This window comes from Oncorhynchus mykiss, chromosome 7 (genome assembly GCF_013265735.2).
Source record: "Oncorhynchus mykiss isolate Arlee chromosome 7, USDA_OmykA_1.1, whole genome shotgun sequence".
In the NCBI taxonomy this organism is placed as follows: Eukaryota; Metazoa; Chordata; class Actinopteri; order Salmoniformes; family Salmonidae; genus Oncorhynchus; species Oncorhynchus mykiss.
Window position 1 is genome coordinate 49,931,318 of NC_048571.1, and position 9,701 is coordinate 49,941,018.

The 9,701-nt window shown below is 43.9% G+C and overlaps 1 protein-coding gene across 3 annotated transcripts in view; it reads right to left on the reverse strand.

Moving 5' to 3' along the window:
* Positions 1-5,258, reverse strand: part of LOC110527961 (chemokine-like protein TAFA-1) — a 276,554-nt gene extending 271,296 nt beyond the window's left edge. The window contains exon 1 of one of the 3 annotated variants that reach the window (XR_005052595.1): positions 4,627-5,242. The gene's annotated coding sequence lies outside the window, so the exon portion shown is untranslated. Of the gene's footprint in view, positions 1-4,626 lie in introns of all 3 variants that reach the window. The other 2 variants (XR_005052596.1, XM_021609612.2) reach the window with 2 other exon arrangements.
* Between the last annotated feature and the right edge of the window lie 4,443 nt (positions 5,259-9,701).

Consider the following 9,701-nt stretch of genomic DNA (forward strand, 5'->3'; position numbering starts at 1 on the left):
ATCAGAGTCAGACCGAGGCTCCTGTGGTGAACGACTGGTTCAGAAAGTTGGCGCAGACCGTCACTGCAGTGAGGCCCCGGGGTGTTCGCACCGGGGGACAGGGTCTGGCTCTCGACCCGAAACCTGTCCCTCCGCCTGCCCTGTCGGAAGCTGGGTCCGCGGTTTGTGGGGCCATTTAAAGTCCTGAGGAGAGTGAATGAGGTATGTTACAGCTTCCCCCCAATTACCGGATTAACTCCTCGTTCCATGTGTCTCTCCTCAGGCCGGTGGTGGCTGGTCCGCTCCAGCAGTCTGGATATATTTCTAATAAATGTCCGGATTAGTGTCCCACTGCTTGAAAGCGGCAGCTCTAGCCTTTAGCTACGTGCGGATTTTGCCTGTAGTCCATGGGTTCTGGTTGGGAGATGTACGTATGGTCACTGTGGGGACGACGTCATCGATGCACTTATTCATGAAGCCAGTGACTGATGTGGTGAACATATTCCAGTCTGTGCTAGCAAAACAGTCCTGTAGCTTAGCATCTGCATCATCTGACCATTTCCATTGTCGTCCCAACGGTGAACACATTTGATTTTGTTTTGATTGTTCAGGTTCAGCATGAGCAATAGTTCTGGTAGTTTTGCTTTAAACAATCAGTGTATGTGGTCATTTTTAGATATACAGGGTAAAGTTGATAATTCCATAACTAGGACAGCAATCACTTTTGTGAGCCGCACTGCATGGTCAATGCGGGAGGAAAAGAGAATCTCACTCCAGTAAAAATGTGTAAATGGTCAAAACCATTTGATTTGTTCTATCAATTCATTTGCTATGTCATAGCAAATTTCTTAAGATAAATATTGATACATTACCAGCTCAATTACTTTTACTCTGCAAAAACGACAAGTTAATTAGCGGGTGATGGTGATTTCAGATCAAAAGTGGACAAAAAGTAGCCTATACATTGCTCCCCCTAATCTGATAGTGGGGTTGTAGATGCCCAGTCAACCTTATGGCTCATCTCAGGTGCTTACAAACACCATAGACATTTAAATAATTTACACACACAGACACACACACACACACACACATACACACACACACACACGCGCGCGCAAGCACACACACACGTGTTTATGCAACAAATGTTAGTGTGTCGGATCATATCACATCGAACCAAATCGCATTGATTCATTCCTCGAATCAAACCGAATTGCACTGAATCGTTTCAAACAAAAGCATATCATTCCTGTATTGAATCGGAGCCCGTGTACAGTATCTAGATACGAATCTAATCGTCTTCAAGGGGAAAGATGCACATCCATACTAGAGCACAGTAGAGCACAGTAGAGTACAGTACGGTTTCTTTACTTTACTGTAATCTACTGTGCTCTACTGTATTGTACTGTACTCTACAGTACTGTACTCTGTTTCTTTACTATACGTTACTGTAATGTAGTGTACTCTGCTGTGCTCTACAGCACTGTGCTGTTCAAACTTGTGAAACATAGATGTCTATGATTGGATCAGATTTGGTCAGGTCCAGACCGAACCAATCTGAATCAGTTATAGACGTATATGTTTGGGCCAATTCAAAGCTGGTATGGACAGGACCAAATCTGAAACAATGACAGACTTCCATGTTTTGGCCAAACACAGGCCGGTCCGGACAGTATGTCTGTGGATGTTGAAATCAAGGCCGGACAGGATGAAATCTGAACCAAACATATACAGTACCAGTCAACAGTTTGGACACACCTATTCAGACACACCAATACACCTACTCATCACTCTTTATTTTTACTATTTTCTACATTGTGGAATTGTATTGAAGACATCAAAACTATGAAATAACACATATGGAATCATGTAGTAACCAAGAAAGTGTTAAACAAATCAAATATATATTTGTATTTGATATTCTTCAAAGTAGCTTCAAAGTGCCACCCTTTGCCTCGATGACAGCTTTGAACACTATTGACATTCTCTCAACCAGCTACAAAAAAAACACTACTAAAGGACACCAAAAATAAGAAGAGATGTGCTTGGGCCAAGATTCATGAGCAATGTACATTAGACCGGTGAAAATATGTCCTTTTGTCTGATGAGTCCAAAAATGAGATTTTTGTTTCCAACCGCCTTGTCTTTGTGAGACACAGAGTAGGTGAACGGATGATCTCTGCATGTGTAGTTCCCACCGTGAAGCACGGAGGGAGAGGTGTGATGGTGTGGGGGTGATTTTCTTGTGACACTGTCAGTGATTTATTTAAAATTCTAGGCACACTTAACCAGCATGGCTACCACAGCATTCTGCAGCGATATGCCATCCCATCTGGTTTGCACTGAGTGGGACTATCATTTGTTTTTCAACAGGACAATGACTTAACACACATCCAGACTGTGTAAGGGCAATTTGACCAAGAAGGAGAGTGGAGTGCGGCATTAGATGACTTGGCCTACACAATCACCCGACCTCAACCCAACTGAGATGGTTTGGGATGAGTTGGACCGCACAGTGAAGGAAAAGCAGCCAAGAACTGCTCAGCATATGTTGGAACTCCTTGAAGACTGTTGGAAAAGCATTCCAGGTGAAGCTGGTTGAGAGAATACCAAGAGTGTGCAAAACTGTCATCAAGGCAAATGGGTGGCTACTTTGAAGAATATCAAATATCTTTTAATTTTTGTAACACTTTTTTGGTTACAACATTATTCTATATGTGTTATTTCATAGTTTTGATGTCTTCACTATTATTCTACAATGTAGAAAATATTAAAAAATGAAGGAAAAACCCTTGAATGAGTAGGTGTTTGCAAACCTTTTAATGGTACTTTAGGTCTATGATTAGTTCAGATTGGTTGTGAAGTCAAGGCCGGTCCAGACCGCATCAAAAGACCCCCACAAAACATCCGGTCCCCAGAAAACAGACCTCCAAAAGACCTCGCAGTCGGTCCGTGCTTATAATGCTTATAATGTCAGCTATAATGCCTGTTTTACACCATTTCTGAGTTATTACTGAATAAGAGTTTCACATTTATAAATTGTGAAAACAATTGCTTCAAAGACTATTTGAAGTGGGGAATCATTTACACATGTAGCCTATTTAGGCTATTCTGTTGCTATCACATACTCTGGCTGTGTAGCTGCCTATCTAGATTCTTTTCTCTCCAAATTATAGGCTAGAAACTTGGTATGTGCATGTCGGTTTGAGAAAAAGTAGACCTTCCTCTACCCTGAAATGACATTGAGACTAGCCTACTGAATATTCAACAAGCAGAAATTAATCATATAATTATTAACGGCATATTGTAATCCCCTCTCCTGCAATAAATCCGCTGTAATCCGCAGTTTTGTGGAAATGTGAACTGTTCCCCAGGGAATGCTTTTTACAGTGCTGTTTCTCTCTGGCAAACTGCCTTGTTCCTGAAAAAAAAACGGAATCTTTAGCCTGAACAACGGCATGAAGAGAAGAAGCTGCTCTTTCGTCCTCCCCTCCTTTCGTTTCAGCTTTGAGCAACTCTTGGACTGTCAGCATGCATTCATGTCAAATAAGGAATGTTGTCTTGACCGACAGCGCGAGAGAATATGGATGGAGAGGAGACCCAGAAAGATATTTGGACATCACAGGCTTAGGCCTATGAATTTCAATGTAAACTTTCACGAGTTAATGGTAGCCACATGAAAAAATAAAAATCACAATGTCAGTGCTATGTAAAGCAATTCATTTACACATGACTTTTAGTTTGAATCCCTACCTCTTTTATGAAAAAAAACAATGCGCACTTCATGCAGGATTGGCCATTTGCACCTGTTTAACGAGCCATTTGGTTGTCTCTTTGGGTCTAATTAGACCATTGATTTATATCGGCCTTGATGGTTGTGGAATAGATGTTACATTGCCTTTCTTACGAGCATCCAATGTCCGGCCAATTTAGACGAAACACGTAGTGCAATGGCCCCTGCTCGAACACACCTGTGCACAGTCTCTGCACAAGATAGGCTTCCTGCTGATGTGCAGCCTTCCCTACAACATGGTTGTAAAGGCGCAATTTTACATGGTAAGTAAATGCCTTTGACACGGTTCAGCTTAGGATAGCCTGTAGAAAAATGTCAATGGAATAGACTTGATATGGATTGCATGTGTCAATTTCACCTCTCAATTAAGACTAACAACTGTTTGTAATATAGCCTTGCGTTAAAATGAATAAAGAATAGTCTGGGCTAGAACATTTGCATGTTACAGCCTTGCCTATTGTGTTCCATAAGTAGCAGCATAAGACTGACATATCTGCCCTACTTAGAACTGCATGGCACTTTCAGCATATCTGACAACAGGAAATGTCCAAAAACACGCCAGATCTGGAATGTGCATAGCCTACCCTCCTCATTAAACCATACAGCAGTTCAATCCAACACATGTATGCTGGTCATGTCACATGCTCTGCCTGTCTGTTGCTCACAGCCCATACCTGTCATCTTAATACAGTGGCTCCTGGATCCCTTCCACTTCTTACAAACATGACAGCTAAACCTTATCTTAAAAGAGCTCCATAATCCGATTGTTTTAAATGAAAGTATATTTTCAAAAGGAACAGAATATAATCACAAAGCACTAACAGAGTCCCAAAGAATAGCCCCGAACCCTTTACCTGAGTGGTCTGTCTGGTCAGAAGAAAAAGAGCCCGGCTGTCGGTATCACCGTCTGTCCAACAGACTCACAACACTGTCTTAAATCCATCCATAGTCTGAGGCCAGGGTTTCCCAACAAAGATCCAGGTGTAAATGAGCACAGCGCTGCAGGATAAGAGGGTGAGGAGCTCTGTTGTTTCGGCTCCCTCCTCTCACTGTCCGTCTGAAATCCTGAGAGTGCAGTCACCAGAAACCTCCTCAGCTCACAGCCACGACACTCTGTCACAAACTAGCCAGGGTTTACAGGATGGAAAGCTGCTCAGGTCACCTTTATATCAGCGCAGACAGCAGCTCCTTTCTCTCCTTCTTTCTCCCTCTTCCTTTTCTCTCTCTTCTTACTACTGTGAGGATAAAAGCCCTCTCGTGACGACAGGGAGTTAATTTGCCTCCTCACTTCTCAGACACGGACGGAGATTGGCTCCAGCGGAACGATAGTTCTGTCTCCTCTTGGCTCCGTCCCCCCATTGAGAAGCTGCTCTGGTTGTCTGTGTGAGGCTCAACCCTCTTTCCAAAGCACTAAGTAGTGTCTATATGTGTATTACAATACAGCCCAGCCAGAGAGCGAAAGGGAGAGCGAGGGAATGTCCATAGAGAGAGAGAGAGAGACCAAGAGAGAGAGGGTGAGAAAGAGAGGGAGAACGGGAGAGAGAGTGAGAGAGCTGGATCACATGTCTTAAAGCAAGACTGCCCACTTCTGCATCGAGACTATCATCTAATGAAGCATGCCTATTAACCCCCCTCCATTCGAGACATGATGCTCTGTGCTTTACAGCTGGAATGCTTGTCACTGTGTGTGTGTGTGTGTGTGTGTGTGTGTGTGTGTGTGTGTGTGTGTGTGTGTGTGTGTGTGTGTGTGTGTGTGTGTGTGTGTGTGTGTGTGTGTGTGTGTGTGTGTGTGTGTGTGTTGAGAGGGAGTGGAGGAGGGGTGAGGGGTTTTACTCATTGCCGTCCAGCGTTTAAACGAAGATTGAAATATGCTCAGAGCATGATGCTTTTAATAGAAGGGAGTTTGCCTCATCCAAGCTCTGTATTCACCACATTATCCAGCGCTGGCTGCTTTGCTGGCTTGCCCTTTTTTGTGGTGGCATTGAGGCTTTGAGCACCCAGATCCTCTTGCCGTTTCACACCTCCCAAACAAAGTTGCATCTGCCACAGCTGGCGTAATGAGAGAGCATTCACGCGATGTTCAGTCACAAACTGAATCTGCTGGCTCAGTGGCATAGATGTCCATTGGTTTTCGTGTTGTTGTTGCTAGTCCACAGTCAGGCAGAAGGAAACCAACCAACAGTGTTTATAGGAGGAAATTGAGTGTGTAAAATAGGGGATAGACCACCTAACTCCCTCTATGTAGGAGTTCACCTTTAGCTAGAATTACTGTGAACCGGCCAATCAGCCACAGCTGCCAAAGCTCTCTCCAAGACTGTAACGCCCAACACAGGAGATGAGAAGCAGGTACAGGGAGTGAACCATTTAATATAGACGGACATGTAACGGAACAAGAACAGCATCAGGACATAAACACAACACGACAAACAATGCTGTTTGGAACAACACAGAGGAGCAGACATATATTTTCAGGGACAATCAACAAAGTGAGGGAGTCCAGGTCCAGAGTCCAATGAGAGCATCTGCACGTAATGATGGTAAAAGGTGCGTATAATGACGGGTAGCCTGGGGGAGTGGGAGCAGTCGTGACAGTACCCCCCCCCCCCCCCCCCCCCTCTAGGGGCGCCACTCTGCGTCCCACCTGGGCGAGCCGGATGGGTCGGCCGAGGCATGGACGCTGGACAAACCGGCTAAGGCATAGAAGCCTGACAATCCGGCTGAGGCGCAACAGCCTGACGATCCAGCTTAGGTACCCCTGGTTCCATCTGCGGCGGAATCCAAGTCCAACGTACCAACAAAACAAAAAAACGCATGGACCGGCTGAGGCATAGGAGCCCGACGAGCTAGCTGAAGCATGATGTGGGATGGGAACCTGCCAAGTCAACCGGGGCAAGGAAACCTCTCGAGCCAGTTAGGACATGACAGCCCGACGATCCATCTTAGGCATCCTCAGTTCCATCTGCCCCCGGGTCCGACTTCACCAACAAAACAAAAACCCCCAAATACTCTCTGATTCTTCTTGTAATGGTAGTAGCATTCTGTAAGGCCCAACGCAGGAGATGAGAAGCAGGTACAGGGAGTGAACCATTTAATATAGACGGACATGCAACGGAACAAGAACAGCATCAGGACATGAACACAACACGACAAACAATGCTGTTTGGAACAACACAGAGGAGCAGACATATATTTTCAGGTAAAATCAACAAAGTGAGGGAGTCCAGGTGAGTCCAATGAGCGCAGCTGTGTGTAATGATGGTAACAGGTGTGTATAATGACGGGTAGCCTGGCGCCCTTGAGCGCCAGGGAGGGGAAGCGGGGCAGGCGTGACACAGACTGACATTTCACAGAAAATTAAACCAACTTATTAGTGATGTGCATCATTCCCTTGCAACACAATTTGATACGTATCTAGATACACAGGCTCTATACACAACAAAAATTGGAGTAACTGGGGACATTAGGTTAGGGTTAGATTTATGGTTAGGGAAAATAGGATTTTGAATGAGACTGAATTGTGTCTCCACAAGGTTAGCTGTACAAGACTGTGTGTGTGTGTGTGTGTGTGTTTGTGTGTGTGTGTGTGTGTGTGTGTGTGTAAATGATGTATGTTTATGGTGTATGTACTATGTAGCACCTGATCTGAGCCATAAGGGACACTAGGAATCTACCACCCCAATGATAAGGGGGGACAGGCAATGTTTTGTGTCCTCCCACTTTGGTTCTGAAATCCCCATCACCAACTAATTAACTTGTCATTTTTGCAGATGAAGGGTTTGAGCTAGGGTTTGAGCTAGTAATGTATCAATATTTATTGTTTACAAATTAGCTATGACATAGCCAATAAATATACAGCACAATTTAGCACAACTTTGGATTTCACCCACATTTCAAAGTCTAATGGTTTTGACCGTTTGGAAGTTGTTAGCTAACTTCTTTTCTCTTCCTCTTTGTCAATGCAGTGTGCCTCGCAATATGATTGCTGCTCCTTATGAAATAGTAAACTTTAGCCCGTATATCTAAAATGACCAAATACACTGATTGTTTAAAGCAAAACTACCAAATATATTTCTAATGGTGAACCTGAACAATAAAAGTATATTCTATGCCCCGTTCAGCAGCTGGCCTACAGTGCAATCAGAAAGTTTTCTGAATACTTTTCGAAGGCACTGTATATAACCAGCAGGGTTAACTGTTTTTCCATGTATGAATCTGTTATTCAATGCGTTTCTATTTGCTAATAGCAGTAATGACAAATTCAATGTTTCATCAAATATTTTTTTTAAATAGATATTATTTTCACCTACAGGTGTCCTTAAATTCAAAATCAAATAGCTAAATTATCCTTTGTATGACCATCTGAAAACAATTACATACAGCTTAGTAGTAGTCCCACGTTGCTGAACCTCCAAAGTCACGTCGCTGTCACGCCTCCCTTGGAGGTCTGGAGAATTTTGTATTGTACATTTTTTTTGAATGGTCCACTGGCTCCCAGCGGCAAGATTTTGATTCAATGTTACATTTCAAGAATCCTTCTCCCACATGATTGTGTTATGTTAGTCAATGTTTTCAGACCGTGAAAGACACATTTTCTCAGTAGAAGGCTCTAAATACAAAATCGACATTCTTCAACACACTTTGATGGGGTTTTAATCAGTGATTTCCCGGCCATCCTCAACATAGACTGTAAAAAGAATCATCCTGCACTGTTGTACCTATGACACTAATCTAGTGAGCGCTATTGGAGATCCGCCCAAGCAAGGCATTTGATTGGTTTGATGTGTAGCGAGGCGTCACCGATTTACACCGGGTCTCCACCCCTATTTAGCTATTTTTTTTAAAACCCCAGGTTTATCTGTATTAGGGAAGCCTGGTGCTAAATGTGACTAGCTTAGTAGAAACCCGGCCCCGGTTCCTTAGACTCTAGGGGGATAAAATATGCATTATTATGTTATAAAAAGACAGGTGCTGCTGATAATAAAATAAAATAAAATGTTATTTGTCACATGCTCCTTACAGTGAAATGCTTACTTACAAGCCCTAAAACAACAATGCAGTTTAAAGAAAAATACCCAAAATACCAAAAATAAAAGTAACAAATCATTTAAAAGCAGCAGTAAAATAACAAGAGCGAGACTAGAGTATATACAGGGGGTACCGGTACAGAGTCAATGTTCGGGGGCACGGGTAAGTCGAGGTAATTTAGGTAATATGTACATGTAGGTAGAGTGACTAAAGTGAATATGCATAGATAATAACAGAGAGTAGCAGCAGCGTAAAAGAGGGGGACAAAGCAAATAGTCTGGGTAGCCATTTTAGTAGATGTTCAGGAGTCTTATGGCTTGGGGGTAGAAGCTGTTTAGAAGCCTCTTGGACCTAGACTTGGCGCTCCAGTACCGCTTGCCGTGCGGTAGCAGAGAGAACGAGTCTATGACTCGGGAGTCTGGAGTCTTTGACAATTTTTAGGGTCTTCCTCTGACACCGCCTGGTATAGAGGTCCTGGATGGTAGGAAGCTTGGCCCCAGTGATGTACTGGTAGTGCTTTGTGGTCGGAGGCCGAGCAGTTGACATACCAGGCAGTGATGTAACCCGTCAGGATGCTCTCAATGGTGCAGCTGTAGAACCATTTGAGGATCTGAGGACCCATGCCAAATCTTTTCAGTCTCCTGAGGGGGAATAGGTTTTCTTGTGCCCTCTTCACGACTATCTTGGTGTGCTTGGACCATGTTAGTTTGTTGGTGGTGTGGACAGCAAGGAACTTGAGGCTCTCAACCTGCACCACTACAGCCCCGTCGATGAGAATGGGGGCGTGCTCGGTCCTCCTTCTCCTGTAGTCCACAATCATCTCCTTTGCCTAGATTACATTGAGGGAAAGGTTGTTGTCCTGGCACCACACAGCCAGGTCTTTGACCTCTCCTCATTGCTGTCA